This window comes from Pseudophryne corroboree, unplaced genomic scaffold (genome assembly GCF_028390025.1).
Source record: "Pseudophryne corroboree isolate aPseCor3 unplaced genomic scaffold, aPseCor3.hap2 scaffold_606, whole genome shotgun sequence".
In the NCBI taxonomy this organism is placed as follows: Eukaryota; Metazoa; Chordata; class Amphibia; order Anura; family Myobatrachidae; genus Pseudophryne; species Pseudophryne corroboree.
The window spans coordinates 56213-74497 of NW_026970202.1; the positions used below are offsets into that span (position 1 = coordinate 56213).

The 18285-nt window shown below is 41.5% G+C and overlaps 3 non-coding genes and 2 pseudogenes across 3 annotated transcripts; 3 read left to right on the plus strand and 2 right to left on the minus strand.

Annotated features, from left to right (window-relative positions):
- The first annotated feature begins 5055 nt into the window (after positions 1-5055).
- On the plus strand, positions 5056-5234 carry LOC135035560 (U1 spliceosomal RNA; annotated as a pseudogene).
- Positions 5235-7317: 2083 nt separating this feature from the next.
- LOC135035485 (U1 spliceosomal RNA) lies at positions 7318-7480 on the minus strand. Its single transcript, XR_010230521.1, has one exon. It is a non-coding gene; the product is annotated as a U1 spliceosomal RNA (small nuclear RNA).
- An 8226-nt stretch (positions 7481-15706) lies between these two features.
- On the minus strand, positions 15707-15885 carry LOC135035565 (U1 spliceosomal RNA; annotated as a pseudogene).
- A 911-nt stretch (positions 15886-16796) lies between these two features.
- On the plus strand, positions 16797-16960 carry LOC135035416 (U1 spliceosomal RNA). The gene has a single exon (XR_010230454.1). It is a non-coding gene; the product is annotated as a U1 spliceosomal RNA (small nuclear RNA).
- A 152-nt stretch (positions 16961-17112) lies between these two features.
- Positions 17113-17276, plus strand: LOC135035525 (U1 spliceosomal RNA). The gene has a single exon (XR_010230559.1). It is a non-coding gene; the product is annotated as a U1 spliceosomal RNA (small nuclear RNA).
- The last annotated feature ends 1009 nt before the right edge of the window (positions 17277-18285 follow it).

Genomic DNA, 18285 nt, shown 5'->3' on the forward strand with positions numbered 1-18285 from the left:
TTATTTCAGTAGACATTGAAATGAGGATGCATCTTGCTGCCTTTCCAATGAAGCAAGTTTAATTCAGTAATAGGTGAAAAACCATTCCTACAAAGGTGTTAATCAGAGACTTGGCTTTGTGGACACTTTTCAGAGAGCAAATTTGTTAGCATAAACATAAAATCAGAAAATGAAGAGCTGTTTAAACAGCTACTGCCTGAGGGTCTCTTGACCTGGTGCAATACCTCTGTAGCTTTTTGTTGAGGCGGGACGCCATCATGTCTATCTGGAACAGTCCCCACCGACTTGCAATCTGTGCGAAGACTTCCTGATGGAGTCCCCACTCTCCTGGATGTAGGTCGTGTCTGCTGAGGAAGTCTGCTTCCCAGTTGTCCACTCCCGGAATGAACACTGCTGACAGTGCGCTTACATGATTCTCCGCCCAGCGAAGAATTCTGGTGGCTTCCGCCATCGCCACTCTGCTCCTTGTGCCGCCTTGGCGGTTTACATGAACTACTGCGGTGACGTTGTCTGACTGGATCAGAACTGGTTGGTCGCGAAGTAAGGTCTCCGCTTGACATAGGGCGTTGTATATGGCCCTTAGCTCCAGGATGTTGATGTGAAGACAAGTCTCCTGACTTGACCAAAGACCTTGGAAATTTCTTCCCTGTGTGGCTGCTCCCCAACCTCGGAGGCTCGCGTTCGTGGTCACCAGGATCCAGTCCTGAATGCCGAACCTGCGGCCCTCTAGAAGGTGAGCACTCTGCAGCCACCACAGGAGAGATACCCTGGCCCTGGGGGACAGGGTGATCAACTGATGAATCTGTAGATGTGACCCGGACCACTTGTCCAGTAGGTCCCATTGCAAGATCCTCGCATGGAACCTGCCGAAGGGAATGGCCTCGTATGATGCCACCATCATTCCCAGGACTCGAGTGCAGTGATGCACTGACACCTGTTTTGGTTTCAATAGGTTCCTGACCAGAGTCATGAGTTCCTGGGCCTTTTCTATCGGAAGATAAACCCTTTTCTGGTCCGTATCCAGAATAATGCCCAAGCAAAGTCAGACGAGTCGTAGGAACCAACTGCGACTTCGGGATATTGAGAATCCAGCCGTTTTGCTGTAACACCTTCAATGAAAGTTATACGCTGTTCAGCAACTGCTCTCTTGATCTCGCTTTTATGAGGAGATCGTTCAAGTACGGGATAATTGTGACACCTTGCTTTCGCAGGAGCACCATAATTTCCGTCATTACCTTGGTGAAAATTCTCGGAGAAAATTCTGGAGAGACCAAACGGCAACGTCTGAAATTGGTAATGACAATACTGTACCGCAAATCTTAGGTACGCCTGATGAGGTGGATAAATGAGTACATGAAGGTATGCATCCTTTATGTCCAGAGATATCATAAAATCCCCCCCTTCTAGGCTGGCGATGACCGCTCTTAGCGATTCCATCTTGAACTTGAACCTTTTCAAGTATAGGTTCAGGGATTTTAAATTTAATATGGGTCTGACCAAACCGTCCGGTTTTGGGACTACAAACAGGGTCGAATAATTTCCCTTTCCTTGTTGAAGCAGGGGAACCTTGACCACCACCTGTTGAAGATACAATTTGTGAATTGCATTTAACACTATCTCCCTTTCCTGGGGAGAAGATGGTAGGGCCGATTTGAAAAACCGGCGAGGAGGCACCTCTTCGAATTTCAGCTTGTAACCCTGAGAAACAATTTCTATTGCCTAGGGATCCACCTGCGAATGAACCCAGATGTGGCTGAAAACACGAAGACGTGCCCCCAACTGGGCGGACTCCTTTAGCGGAGCCCCAGCGTCATGCGGTGGATTTTGTAGAGGCCGGGGAGGACTTCTGTTCCTGGGAACTAGCTGTGTTGTGCAGCTTCTTCCCTCTGCCCTTACCTCTGGCAAGAAAGGACGCACCTCGTACTTTCTTGTTTCTCTGTGATCGAAAGGACTGCATTTGATAATGTGGTGCTTTCTTAGGCTGTGAGGGAATATAAGGCAAAAAATTTGATTTACCAGCTGTAGCTGTGGAGACAAGGTCCGAGAGACCTTCCCCAAACAATTCCTCACACCTGTAAGGTAAAACCTCCATATGCCTTTTTGAGTCGGCATCACCTGTCCATTGCCGGGTCCATAGGACTCGTCTAGCAGAAATCGACATAGCGTTTATTCTAGAACCCAGTAGACTAATGTCACTTTGAGCATCTCTCATATATAGGACAGCATCTTTTATATGCCCTATGGTCAATAACATAGCATCCTTATCTAGGGTCTCAATCTCTGCTGATAAGGTATCTGTCCATGCTGCCACCGCGCTACAACCTCGGCCGACACAATTGCCGGTCTGAGTAAGGTACCAGAATGTGTGTAAATGGACTTTAGGGTAACCTCCTGCTTGCGGTCAGCAGGGTCCCTGATGGTAGCCGTATCCTGGGATGGCAGCGCTACCTTTTTGGATAAGCGTGTCAATGCTTTATCCACCCTAGGGGAGGATTCCCACCGTATCCTGTCCATTGGCGGGAAAGGATACGCCATAAGAATCCTTTTGGGAATCTGCAGCTTTTTGTCTGGAGATTCCCAAGCTTTTTCACATAATTCGTTCAACTCATGTGAGGGGGGAAAGGTTATCTCAGGTTTCTTTCCCTTATACATGTGTACCCTCGTGTCAGGGACAGGGGACTCTGTGATGTGCAAAACATCTTTTATTGCAATAATCATATATCGAATACATTTAGCCAATTTTGGTTGTAACTTTGCATCATCGTAGTCGACACTGGAGTCAGAATCTGTGTCGGTATCTGTGTCAACTATTTGGGATAGTGGGCGCTTTTGAGACCCCGAAGGTCCCTGCGACATAGGGACAGGCATGGGTTGACTCCCTGACTGTTCCCTAGCTTCAGCTTTGTCTAATCTCTTGTGTAATAAGTTTACATTAGCACTTAAAACATTCCACATATCCATCCAGTCAGGTGTCGGCGTTGTCGATGGAGACACCACATTAATTTGCTCCTGCTCCTCTCTAGGAGAGCCTTCTACCTCAGACATGTCGACACACGTGTACCGACACACCATACACTCAGGGAATCCTCTTATCTGAGGACAGTTCCCCAACAAGGCCCTTTGGAGAGACAGAGAGAGAAAGTATGCCAGCACACACCCCAGCGCTATATGACCCAGGAAAAAAACACAATCATTTTATGTTTACCCAGTAGCGCTGTATTTCCATATATATATGCGCTAATTATGTGCCCCCTCTTCTTTAAGACCCTCTTTCTACCGTGGTATAAGCAGGGGAGAGTCCATGGAGCTTCCCCTCAGCGGTGCTGTGGAGAAAATGGCGCTGGGGAGTGCTGAGGGAGAAGCCCCACCCCCTCAGCGACGGGCTTCTGTCCCGCTCAAATAGCCCCCCCCATAAAAAAATGGCGGGGGCTCTTATATATATATACAGTGCCTAGCTGCATATATATTTATTTTGCCAAAGAGAGGTCTATATTGCTGCCCAGGGCGTCCCCCCTGCGCCCTTCACCCTTACACTGACTGCCGTGTGTGAGGTGTATGGGAGCAATGGAGCACAGCTTTACTGCTGTGCGTTACCTCAGTGAAGATCATGAAGTCTTCCGCCGCCTCTGAAGTCTTCTTTTCTTCTCATACTCACCCGGCTTCTATCTTCCGGCTCTGCGAGGGGGACGGCGGCGCGGCTCTGGGACGGACGGCGAGGGTGAGACCTGCGTACCGATCCCTCTGGAGCTAATGCTGTACAGTAGCCTAAGAAGCAGAGCCTATCAACTCACAGAAGTAGGTGTGCATCTCTCCCCTCCGCCCCTCGATGCAGGGAGTCTGTTGCCAGCAGGCTCCCTGAAAATAAAAAAATCTAACAAATATACTTTCTGTCAGGAAACTCAGGAGAGCTCCCTGAAAAGCACCCAGTCTCCTCTGGGCACAGTAGTAAACTGAGGTCTGGAGGAGGGGCATAGAGGGAGGAGCCAGTGCACACCCAGATCTAAAGTCTTTCTTAAAGTGCCCATGTCTCCTGCGGAGCCCGTCTATCCCCCATGGTCCTTACGGAGTCCCCAGCATCCTCTAGGACGTAAGAGAAAAATTATGCTGGCAGAAAAATCCAATTGAGTGATTAAACAGCTCCAGAGCTGCTCTGTAAGGCAAGTAAAAGGGTGTGGGCCCTGCAGCACTACCTGTAGTTTGCATTGTGCATTGGAAGCCTAGTTTGCTGTCTGTTTCCACTTCTTTTTTCTTGATCCCCTCCCGTCTATACCCTTGTGCACTATCCTGACTTCTCCTCCCGTCTGCTTACTTTGTGCCTTCCAATGCACAATGCAAACTACAGGTAGTGCTGCAGGGCCCACACCCTTTTACTTGCCTTACAGAGCAGCTCTTGAGCTGTTACAGTGCCCAGCTGCTGCAAGAAATCAGCGTGAATGCTTCAGGGGCTGGGGCATGGCCAACATGAGCCCCACACCGAAGGAGGGTGGGGGTGTTTAATGCGAACTAGGGGTCTTGCACAATGCGAACTACAGGTAGTGCTGCAGGGCCCACACCCTTTTACTTGCCTTACAGAGCAGCTCTGGAGCTGTTACAGTGCCCAGCTGCTGCAAGAAATCAGCTTGAATCCTTCAGGGGCTGGGGCATAGCCAACATGAGCCCCACACCGACAGAGGGTGGAGGTGTTTAATGCGAACTAGGGGTCATCCAAGTGCCGCAAAAGGCCGCCATGCCCTGCACGCCCCTTTTCTCTTTTCATATGCAGACGAGGGTTGAAGCCAACTTTGACCCACTGCTTGGATGACATCGCCATATGCAAATCCATCTGCTGCAGGCCTTCCCCCAGGAATGCTTGCACTAGTTGTTGCATTTGGTTTGTTGTTTGGGGGTGCTTCAGTATTAGGCAGCCTTCTGCCCTCCCATGTTCATCTGAAAATATGTGTTCTCCCTGCAGTTGTTGTCCCCAGATGAGAGTTCCCTTGTGCTGCCTCAGTTGAATCTCCTTTACTTGACAGAGATGTGCCTGAGCAGCGGCCCTCCCCAGCCCTATCCCAAATCATACTTATTTTGCATAGGAGATACCATGGTCATGAAGACTGTTCTCCCAGGGTGCGGTTCATTCATTGCATTCTGGGTATGCTGACCCCTGTGATTTCCCCAAATGTGGGAAACTCGACTGCATTATTTAATGCGAACTAGGGGTCATCCAAGCACCGCAAAAGGCCGCCATGCCCTGCATACCCCTTTTCTCTTTTCATAAGCAGACGAGGTTTGAAGCCAACCTTGACCCACTGCTTGGATGACATCACTTGCTGCCTTTCCAATGAAGCAAGTTTAATTTAATAATAGGTGAAAAACCATCCCTACAAAGGTGTTAATAAGATACTTGGCTTTGTGGACACTTTTCAGAGCACAAATTTGTTAGCATAAAAATAAAGCCAGAAAATGAAGAGCTGTTTAATCACTCAATTGGATTTTTCTGCCAGCATATTTCTTTTTCTCTGCAACCCACTGCTAAATTGTGCTTCGTGGCTGTTTTTTTTATAAAATCACTTAATCAAATCTAACTCTGATTACATCAGAGAAGGCCAGGTACCCTACACCATAACAGGGGTTTTCGAAATTTTGACTTGTCTACTTAAAGATCACCAAAATCTGATAACAAGGTCAATTACGTCCCTAGGTGGGATTGAACCACCAACCTTTTGGTTAACAACTGAACACGCTAACTGTTTGTGCCTCAGAGACACTTTGCGAAAGTACATACTGACAAAGGCTAATAAGCATTCATCTAGAACGTTTCCTAGAAAAACTTTAAAAAGTCAATAATCTGGAGAGTTTTTGTAAGATGTTTCTTCCATCAACCAATGAAGAAACACATTGGTACTTTCCCATGATGAGTGAGTGCTTCAGGATCTCTTGCACTTACATGTGCAGCAGAGTACTGTAATGGAAGCATGCTGGGTCCATAACCCAGAGGTAGGCAGATTGAAACTATCCTCTGCTATATGCATTGTTTTTTGTTAATTAAAGTAATCCAAAACTGGGATTGATATTTTTGCTCTTTTATTTTTACTTAAAGTACAATAACTTTTACCATTTTAATTTGTTTTAATAGTATATTGACAGTATTGTTTTCTTTCAAAAATCCACTTAATTTTCTTTACCCTATTATTAAAATGGTAATTGACAAAAACAAACTACATTGTCACCAGAAGAGCAGTACAAAATATACAAGTGATATATTAAAATCATCTTTCCAGCTTTAATTTCAATGATGCCTTGGTGCAACAATTTTGTGAGAAACATCTTCACCCATAAAGAAAGATTTTCTTAATTCCTTACCTGTGTGCTGATTAGATATCACCTTGTTTTCACATTAAACAGACTTCCCCATGAGGAAGCAGCAAGGATGCAGTGACGTTTATGTTTCCTGGTGTCAACCTGTATTATTTCAGTAGACATTGAAATGAGGATGCATCTTGCTTCCTTTCCAATGAAGCAAGTTTAATTCAGTAATAGGTGGATAATCATTCCTACAAAGGTGTTAATCAGAGACTTGGCTTTGTGGACACTTTTCAGAGAGCAAATTTGTTAGCATAAACATAAAATCAGAAAATGAAGAGCTGTTTAATCACTCAATTGGACTTTTCTGCCAGCATAATTTTTTTTCTCTGCAACCCACTGCTAAATTGTGCTTCCTAGCTGTTTTTTATAAAATCACTTAATCAAATCTAACTCTGATTACATCAGAGAAGGCCGGGTACCCTACACCATAAGAGGGGGTTTGAAATTTTGACTTGTCTACTTAAAGATCACCAAAATCTGATAACAAGGTCAATTACGTCCCTGGGTGGGATTGAATCACCAACCTTTAGGTTAATAGCCATACACACTGACTGATTGCGCCACAGCGACACTTTGCAAAAGTACATACTGACAAAGGCTAATAAGCATTCATCTAGAACGTTTCCTAGAAAAACTTTAAAAAGTCAATAATCTGGAGAATTTTTGTAAGAAACACATTGGTACTTTCCCATGATGAGTGAGTGCTTCAGGATCTCTTGCACTTACATGGGCTATTAACCAAAAGGTTCCCACCCAGTGATGTAATTGACCTTGTGATCAGATTTTGGTGATCTTTAAGTAGACAAGTCAAAATTTCAAACCCCCTCTTATGGTGTAGGGTACCTGGCCTTCTCTGACGTAATCAGAGTTAGATTTAATTAAGGTGCGCAAGGACATAGAAGGGAGCGGTTTAAGAAAAGAGAAGTGGAAACAGACAGCAAACTAGGCTGGAGAGAGACCTGAGACAAAGAGATCTGAATTATACGAGAGCCGACCAGGGGAAACACAAATTATGCAGTCAAGTTTCCCACATTTGGGGAAATCGCAGGAGCAGCACACCCAGAGTGCAATGGGTGAGCCTTGCCCTGGGAGAAGCACCTTCATGATCATAGTATCTCACCTGGCAGGTAAGTAGGAGTTGGGCTAGTGCTGGGGAGGGTCGCTGCTCGGGTACGCCCCTGTCAAGTGAAGGAGATCCAACTGAGGCAGCACAAGGGAACTCTCGAAAGAAGAACAAGGCTAGAGGAAGATCTGAGACAAAGAAATCTGACTTTTACCAGAGCTGACCAGAGGAAAGCACAAACACAGTCCCCCACTACAACCAGGAAACATTAACGCCACTGCATCCTTGCTGCTTTCTCATGTGGAAGTCTATTTAATGTGAAAACAAGGTGCTATCTAATTAGCACACAGAAAAGAAAATTAAGTGAATTTTTGAAAGAAAACAATACTGTCAATATACTATTAAAACAAATTAAAATGGTAAAAGTTATTGTACTTTAAGTAAAAATAAAAGAGCAAAAATGTCAATCCCAGTTTTGGATTACTTTAATTAACAAAAAAAATGCATATAGCAGAGGATAGTTTCAATCTGCCTACCTCTGGGTTATGGACCCAGCATGCTTCCATTACAGTACTCTGCTGCACATGTAAGTGCAAGAGATCCTGAAGCACTCACTCATCATGGGAAAGTACCAATGTGTTTCTTCATTGGTTGATGGAAGAAACATCTTACAAAAACTCTCCACATTATTGACTTTTTAAAATGTTTCTAGGAAACGTTCTAGATGAATGCTTATTAGCCTTTTTCAGTATATGCTTTTGCAAAGTGTCGCTGTGGCGCAATCAGTTAGTGTGTAAGGCTATTAACCAAAAAGTTGGTGGTTCAATCCCACCCAGGGACGTAATTGACCTTGTTATCAGATTTTGGTGATCTTTATGTAGACAAGTAAAAATTTCAAACCCCCTCTTATGGTGTAGGGTACCTGGCCTTCTCTGATGTAATCAGAGTTAGATTTGATTCAGTGATTTTATAAAAAACAGCTAGGAAGCACAATTTAGCAGTGGGTTGCAGAGAAAAAGAAATATGCTGGCAAAAAAATCCAATTGAGTGATTAAACAGCTCTTCATTTTCTGGCTTTATTTTTATGCTAACAAATTTGTTCTGTGAAAAGTGTCCACAAAGCCAAGTCTCTGATTAACACCTTTGTAGGGATGGTTTTTCACCTATTACTAAATTAAACTTGCTTCATTGGAAAGGCAGCAAGATGCATCCTCATTTCAATATCTACAGAAATAATACAGGTTGACACCAGGAAACATTAACGCCACTGCAAACTTGCTGCTTTCTCATGTGGAAGTCTGTTTAATGTGAAAACAAGGTGATATCTAATTAGCACACAGGTAAGGAATTAAGAAAATCTTTATTTAAGGGTGAAGATGTTTCTCACAAAATCGTTGCCCCAATGCATCATTGAAATTCAAGCTGGAAAGATGATTTTAATATATCACTTGTACATTTTGTATTGCTCTTCTGGTGACAATGTAGTTTGTTTTTGTCAATTACCATTTTAATAATCGGGTAAAGAAAATTAAGTGGATTTTTGAAAGAAAACAATACTGTCAATATACTATTAAAACAAATTAAAATGGTAAAAGTTATTGTACTTTAAGTAAAAATAAAAGAGCAAAAATATCAATCCCAGTTTTGGATTACTTTAATTAACAAAAAAAAATGCATATAGCAGAGGATAGTTTCAATCTGCCTACCTCTGGGTTATGGACCCAGCATGCTTCCATTACAGTACTCTGCTGCACATGTAAGTGCAAGAGGTCCTGAAGCACTCACTTATCATGGGAAAGTACCAATGTGTTTCTTCATTGGTTGATGGAAGAAACATCTTACAAAAACTCTCCACATTATTGACTTTTTAAAATGTTTCTAGGAAGCGTTCTAGATGAATGCTTATTAGCCTTTGTCAGTATGTACTTTTGCAAAGTGTCGCTGTGGCGCAATCAGTTAGTGTGTATGGTTATTAACCAAAAGGTTGGTGGTTCAATCCCACCCAGGGACGTAATTGACCTTGTTATCAGATTTTGGTGATCTTTAAGTAGACAAGTCAAAATTTCAAACCCCCTGTTATGGTGTAGGGTACCTGGCCTTCTCTGATGTAATCAGAGTTAGATTTGATTCAGTGATTTTATAAAAACAGCTAGGAAGCACAATTTAGCAGTGGGTTGCAGAGAAAAAGAAATATGCTGGCAAAAAAATCCAATTGAGTGATTAAACAGCTCTTCATTTTCTGGCTTTATTTTTATGCTAACAAATTTGTTCTCTGAAAAGTGTCCACAAAGCCAAGTCTCTGATTAACACCTTTGTAGGGATGGTTTTTCACCTATTACTAAATTAAACTTGCTTCATTGGAAAGGCAGCAAGATGCATCCTCATTTCAATGTCTACTGAAATAATACAGGTTGACACCAGGAAACATTAACGCCACTGCATCCTTGCTGCTTTCGCATGTTGAAGTCTGTTTAATGTGAAAACAAGGTGATATCTAATTAGCACACAGGTAAGGAATTAAGAAAATCTTTATTCAAGGGTGAAGGTGTTTCTCACAAAATCGTTACCCCAATGCATCATTGAAATTCAAGCTGGAAAGATGATTTTAATATATCACTTGTACATTTTGTATTGCTCTTCTGGTGACAATGTAGTTTGTTTTTGTCAATTACCATTTTAATAATAGGGTAAAGAAAATTAAGTGGATTTTTGAAAGAAAACAATACTGTCAATATACTATTAAAACAAATTAAAAAGGTAAAAGTTATTGCACTTTAAGTAAAAATAAAAGAGCAAAAATATCAATCCCAGTTTTGGATTACTTTAATTAACAAAAAAAAATGCATATAGCAGAGGATAGTTTCAATCTGCCTACCTCTGGGTTATGGGCCCAGCATTTTTCCATTGCAGTACTCTGCTGCACATGTAAGTGCAAGAGATCCTGAAGCACTCACTCATCATGGGAAAGTACCAATGTGTTTCTTCGTTGGTTGATGGAAGAAACATCTTACAAAAACTCTCCAGATTATTGACTTTTTAAAGTTTTTCTAGGAAACGTTCTAGATGAATGCTTATTAGCCTTTGTCAGTATGTACGTTTGTAAAATGTCTCTGTGGCGCAATCTGTTGGTGTGTTTGGTTATTAATCACAGGGTTGGTGGTTCAATCCCACGCAGGGATGTAATTGACCTTGTTATCAGATTTTGGTGATCTTTAAGTAGACAAGTCAAAATTTCAAACCCCCTTCTTATGGTGTAGGGTACCTGGCCTACTCTGATGTAATCAGAGTTAGATTTGAATCAGTGATTTTATAAAAAAAACAGCTAGGAAGCACAATTTAGCAGTGGGTTGCAGAGAAAAAGAAATATGCTGGCAGAAAAATCCAATTGAGTGATTAAACAGCTCTTCATTTTCTGGCTTTATTTTTATGCTAACGAATTTGTTCTCTGAAAAGTGTCCACAAAGCCAAGTATCTGATTAACATATTTGTAGGGATGGTTTTTCACCTATTACTAAATTAAACTTGCTTCATTGGAAAGGCAGCAAGATGCATCCTCATTTCAATATCTACTGAAATAATACAGGTTGACACCAGGAAACATTAACGCCACTGCATCCTTGCTGCTTTCTCATGTGGAAGTCTGTTTAATGTGAAAACAAGGTGATATCTAATTAGCACACAGGTAAGGAATTAAGAAAATCTTTATTTAAGGGTGAAGATGTTTCTCACAAAATCGTTGCCCCAATGCATCATTGAAATTCAAGCTGGAAAGATGATTTTAATATATCACTTGTACATTTTGTATTGCTCTTCTGGTGACAATGTAGTTTGTTTTTGTCAATTACCATTTTAATAATCGGGTAAAGAAAATTAATAGGATTTTTGAAAGAAAACAATACTGTCAATATACTATTAAAACAAATTAAAATGGTAAAAGTTATTGTACTTTAAGTAAAAATAAAAGCTAAAATATCAATCCCAGTTTTGGATTACTTTAATGAACAAAAAAAAAATGCATATAGCAAAGGATAGTTTCAATCTGCCTACCTCTGGGTTATGGGCCCAGCATGCTTCCATTGCAGTACTCTGCTGCACATGTAAGTGCAAGAGATCCTGAAGCACTCACTCATCATGCGAAAGTACCAATGTGTTTCTTCATTGGTTGCTGGAAGAAACATCTTACAAAAACTCTCCAGATTATTGACTTTTTAAAGTTTTTCTAGGAAACGTTCTAGATGAATGCTTATTAGTCTTTGTCAGTATGTACTTTTCGCAAAGTGTCTCTGTGGCGCAATCGGTTAGTGTGTTCAGCTATTAATCAAAAGGTTGGTGGTTCAATCCCATCCAGGGACGTTATTGACCTTGTGATCAGATTTTGGTAATATTTAAGTAGACAAGTCAAAATTGCAAACCCCCTCTTATGGTGTAGGGTACCTGGCCTTCTCTGATGTAATCAGAGTTAGATTTGATTAAGTGATTTTATAAAAAAACAGCTAGGAAGCACAATTTAGCAGTGGGTTGCAGAGAAAAAGAAAAATGCTGGCAGAAAAATCCAATTAAGTGATTAAACAGCTCTTCATTTTCTGGCTTTATTTTTATGATTACAAATTTGTTCTCTGAAAAGTGTCCACAAAGCCAAGTATCTGATTAACATCTTTGTAGGGATGGTTTTTCACCTATTACTAAATTAAACTTGCTTCATTGGAAAGGCAGCAAGATGCATCCTCATTTCAATATCTACGGAAATAATACAGGTTGACACCAGGAAACATTAACGCCACTGCATCTTTGCTGTTTTCTCATGTGGAAGTCTGTTTAATGTGAAAACAAGGTGATATCTAATTAGCACACAGGTAAGGAATTAAGAAAATCTTTATTTAAGGGTGAAGATGTTTCTCACAAAATCGTTGCCCCAATGCATCATTGAAATTCAAGCTGGAAAGATGATTTTAATATATCACTTGTACATTTTGTATTGCTCTTCTGGTGACAATGTAGTTTGTTTTTGTCAATTACCATTTTAATAATCAGGTAAAGAAAATTAAGTGGATTTTTGAAAGAAAACAATACTGTCAATATACTCTTAAAACAAATTAAAATGGTAAAAGTTATTGTACTTTAAGTAAAAATAAAAGAGCAAAAATATCAATCCCAGTTTTGGATTACTTTAATTAACAAAAAAAAATGCATATAGCAGAGGATAGTTTCAATCTGCCTACCTCTGGGTTATGGACCCAGCATGCTTCCATTACAGTACTCTGCTGCACATGTAAGTGCAAGAGGTCCTGAAGCACTCACTTATCATGGGAAAGTACCAATGTGTTTCTTCATTGGTTGATGGAAGAAACATCTTACAAAAACTCTCCACATTATTGACTTTTTAAAATGTTTCTAGGAATCGTTCTAGATGAATGCTTATTAGCCTTTGTCAGTATGTACTTTTGCAAAGTGTAGCTGTGGCGCAATCAGTTAGTGTGTAAGGCTATTAACCAAAAGGTTGGTTGTTCAATCCCACCCAGGGACTTAATTGACCTTGTTATCAGATTTTGGTGATCTTTAAGTAGACAAGTCAAAATTTCAAACCCCCTGTTATGGTGTAGGGTACCTGGCCTTCTCTGATGTAATCAGAGTTAGATTTGATTCAGTGATTTTATAAAAACAGCTAGGAAGCACAATTTGGCAGTGGGTTGCAGAGAAAAAGAAATATGCTGGCAGAAAAATCCAATTGAGTGATTAAACAGCTCTTCATTTTCTGGCTTTATTTTTATACTAACTAATTTGTTCTCTGAAAAGTGTCCACAAAGCCAAGTATCTGATTAACATATTTGTAGGGATGGTTTTTCACCTATTACTAAATTAAACTTGCTTCATTGGAAAGGCAGCAAGATGCATCCTCATTTCAATATCTACTGAAATAATACAGGTTGATACCAGGAAACATTAACGCCACTGCATCCTTGCTGCTTTCTCATGTGGAAGTCTGTTTAATGTGAAAACAAGGTGATATCTAATTAGCACACAGGTAAGGAATTAAGAAAATCTTTATTTAAGGGTGAAGATGTTTCTCACAAAATCGTTGCCCCAATGCATCATTGAAATTCAAGCTGGAAAGATGATTTTAATATATCACTTGTACATTTTGTATTGCTCTTATGGTGACAATGTAGTTTGTATTTGTCAATTACCATTTTAATAATAGGGTAAAGAAAATTAAGTGGATTTTTGAAAGAAAACAATACTGTCAATATACTATTAAAACAAATTAAAATGGTAAAAGTTATTGTACTTTAAGTAAAAATAAAAGCTAAAATATCAATCCCAGTTTTGGATTACTTTAATGAACAAAAAAAAAAATTCATATAGCAAAGGATAGTTTCAATCTGCCTACCTCTGGGTTATGGGCCCAGCATGCTTCCATTGCAGTACTCTGCTGCACATGTAAGTGCAAGAGATCCTGAAGCACTCACTCATCATGCGAAAGTACCAATGTGTTTCTTCATTGGTTGCTGGAAGAAACATCTTACAAAAACTCTCCAGATTATTGACTTTTTAAAGTTTTTCTAGGAAACGTTCTAGATGAATGCTTATTAGTCTTTGTCAGTATGTGCTTTTTGCAAAGTGTCGCTGTGGCGCAATCAGTTAGTGTGTAAGGCTGTTAACCAAAAGGTTGGTGGTTCAATCCCACCCAGGGACTTAATTGACCTTGTTATCAGATTTTGGTGATATTTAAGTAGACAAGTCAAAATTGCAAACCCCCTCTTATGGTATAGGGTACCTGGCCTTCTCTGATGTAATCAGAGTTAGATTTGATTAAGTGATTTTATAAAAAAACAGCTAGGAAGCACAATTTAGCAGTGGGTTGCAGAGAAAAAGAAAAATGCTGGCAGAAAAATCCAATTGAGTGATTAAACAGCTCTTCATTTTCTGGCTTTATTTTTATGATTACAAATTTGTTCTCTGAAAAGTGTCCACAAAGCCAAGTATCTGATTAACATCTTTGTAGGGATGGTTTTTCACCTATTACTAAATTAAACTTGCTTCATTGGAAAGGCAGCAAGATGCATCCTCATTTCAATATCTACGGAAATAATACAGGTTGACACCAGGAAACATTAACGCCACTGCATCTTTGCTGTTTTCTCATGTGGAAGTCTGTTTAATGTGAAAACAAGGTGATATCTAATTAGCACACAGGTAAGGAATTAAGAAAATCTTTATTTAAGGGTGAAGATGTTTCTCACAAAATCGTTGCCCCAATGCATCATTGAAATTCAAGCTGGAAAGATGATTTTAATATATCACTTGTACATTTTGTATTGCTCTTCTGGTGACAATGTAGTTTGTTTTTGTCAATTACCATTTTAATAATCGGGTAAAGAAAATTAATTGGATTTTTGAAAGAAAACAATACTGTCAATATACTATTAAAACAAATTAAAATGGTAAAAGTTATTGTACTTTAAGTAAAAATAAAAGAGCAAAAATATCAATCCCAGTTTTGGATTACTTTAATTAACAAAAAAAAATGCATATAGCAGAGGATAGTTTCAATCTGCCTACCTCTGGGTTATGGACCCAGCATGCTTCCATTACAGTACTCTGCTGCACATGTAAGTGCAAAAGATCCTGAAGCACTCACTCATCATGGGAAAGTACCAATGTGTTTCTTCATTGGTTGATGGAAGAAACATCTTACAAAAACTCTCCACATTATTGACTTTTTAAAATGTTTCTAGGAATCGTTCTAGATGAATGCTTATTAGCCTTTGTCAGTATGTACTTCTGCAAAGTGTCGCTGTGGCGCAATCAGTTAGTGTGTAAGGCTGTTAACCAAAAGGTTGGTGGTTCAATCCCACCCAGGGACTTAATTGACCTTGTTATTAGATTTTGGTGATCTTTAAGTAGACAAGTCAAAATTTCAAACCCCCTGTTATGGTGTAGGGTACCTGGCCTTCTCTGATGTAATCAGAGTTAGATTTGATTCAGTGATTTTATAAAAACAGCTAGGAAGCACAATTTAGCAGTGGGTTGCAGAGAAAAAGAAATATGCTGGCAGAAAAATCCAATTGAGTGATTAAACAGCTCTTCATTTTCTGGCTTTATTTTTATGCTAACAAATTTGTGCTCTGAAAAGTGTCCACAAAGCCAAGTATCTGATTAACACCTTTGTAGGGATGGTTTTTCACCTATTATTAAATTAAACTTGCTTCATTGGAAAGGCAGCAAGTGATGTCATCCAAGCAGTGGGTCAAAGTTGGCTTCAAACCTCGTCTGCTTATGAAAAGAGAAAAGGGGTATGCAGGGCATGGCGGCCTTTTGCGGTGCTTGGATGACCCCTAGTTCGCATTAAATAATGCAGTCGAGTTTCCCACATTTGGGGAAATCACAGGGGTCAGCATACCCAGAATGCAATGAATGAACTGCACCCTGGGAGAACAGTCTTCATGACCATGGTATCTCCTATGCAAAATAAGTATGATTTGGGATAGGGCTGGGGAGGGCCGCTGCTCAGGCACATCTCTGTCAAGTAAAGGAGATTCAACTGAGGCAGCACAAGGGAACTCTCATCTGGGGACAACACCTGCAGGGAGAACACATATTTTCAGATGAACATGGGAGGGCAGAAGGCTGCCTAATACTGAAGCACCCCCAAACAACAAACCAAATGCAACAACTAGTGCAAGTATTCCTGGGGGAAGGCCTGCAGCAGATGGATTTGCATATGGCGATGTCATCCAAGCAGTGGGTCAAAGTTGGCTTCAACCCTCGTCTGCATATGAAAAGAGAAAAGGGGCGTGCAGGGCATGGCGGCCTTTTGCGGCACTTGGATGACCCCTAGTTCGCATTAAACACCTCCACCCTCCGTCGGTGTGGGGCTCATGTTGGCTATGCCCCAGCCCCTGAAGGATTCAAGCTGATTTCTTGCAGCAGCTGGGCACTGTAACAGCTCCAGAGCTGCTCTGTAAGGCAAGTAAAAGGGTGTGGGCCCTGCAGCACTACCTGGAGGGGGGAGGTGTTTAATGCGAACTAGGGGTCATCCAAGCACTGCAAAAGGCCGCCATGCCCTGCATGCCCCTTTTCTCTTTTCATATGCAGATGAGGGTTCCAGTCAACTTTGGCCCACTGCTTGGATAACATCACCGTATGCAAATCCGTCTTCTGCAGACCTTCCCCCAGGAATGCTTGTACTAGTTGTTGCATTTGGTTTGTTGTTTGGGGTGCTTCAGTATTAGGCAGCCTTCTGCTCTCCCATGTTCATCTGAAAATATGTGTTCTCCCTGCAGTTGTTGTCCCCAGATGAGAGTTCCCTTGTGCTGCCTCAGTTGAATCTCCTTAACTTGACAGAGATGTGCCTGAGCAGCGGCCCTCCCCAGCCCTATCCCAAATCATACTTATTTTGCATAGGAGATACCATGGTCATGAAGATTGTTCTCCCAGGGTGAGGTTCATTCATTGCATTCTGGGTATGCTGACCCCTGTGATTTCCCCAAATGTGGGAAACTCGACTGCATTATTTGTGGTAGTGGGGGACTGTGTTTGTGCTTTCCTCTGGTCAGCTCTGGTAAAAGTCAGATTTCTTTGTCTCAGATCTTCCTCTAGCCTTGTTCTTTTTTCGAGAGTTTCCTTGTGCTGCCTCAGTTGGATCTCCTTCACTTGACAGGGGGGAGCCCGAGCAGCGACCCTCCCCAGCTCAAGCCCAACTCCTACTTACCTGCCAAGTGAGATACTATGATCAGGAAGGTGCTTCTCCCAGGGCAAGGCTCACCCATTGCACTCTGGGTGTGCTGCTCCTACGATTTCCCCAAATGTGGGACACTTGACTGCATAATTTGTGTTTCCTCTGGTCGGCTACTCGTATAATTCAGATCTCTTTGTCTCAGGTCTCTCTCCAGCCTAGTTTGCTGTCTGTTTCCACTTCTCTTTTCTTGAGCCCCTGCCTTCTATGCCCTTGTGCACTCTCCTGACTTCTCCTGTCTGCTTACTTTGTGCCTTCCAACGCACAATGCAAACTACAGGTAGTGCTGCAGGGCCAACACCCTTTTACTTGCCTTACAGAGCAGCTCTGGAGCTGTTACAGTGCCCAGCTGCTGCAAGAAATCAGCTTGAATGCTTCAGGGGCTGGGGCATAGCCAACATGAGCAGCAAGATGCAGCACTGGACTATTAGTAATGTACTGTTGTATGCTGAGCACCACAATGCAGCACAAGACAATGAGCAGTGATACTGAGCACTGATGAGGATACTACTGAGAACTGACACTGAGCAGGAGAGACACACTACTAGTATTACTGAGCAGCAATAAGTAACCACTGATACTGGGCACTGATATTGAGATTTCCACTGAGAGAACATAGCCACGTCCTCTCCGCTCTCTCTTCAATGCACGAGTAAAAATGGCGGCAACGCGCAGCTCTTTATATGGAATCCGAATCTCGCGAGAATCCGACAGCGGGATGATGACATTTTCCCTTGTTCAGGTTTTCCGAGTCAGGCGGGAACAACCGAGCCTGCCTCGGACCAGTGTAAACCACGTGGAGTTTGTAGGGAATTCGGTTCTCGGAGAACCGAACCCGCTCCTCTATATATACTATATTACTATGTTACTGTAGTATACAGAACACCACAATGCAATGAGCAGTGATAGTGAGCACTGATGAGGATACTAGAACTGACACTGAGCAGCAAGATGCAGCACTGGACTATTAGTAATGTACTGTAGTATGCTGAGCACCACAATGCAGCACAAGACAATGAGCAGTGATACTGAGCACTGATGAGGATACTACTGAGAACTGACACTGAGCAGGAGAGACACACTACTAGTATTACTGAGCAGCAATAAGTAACCACTGATACTGAGCACTGATATTGAGATT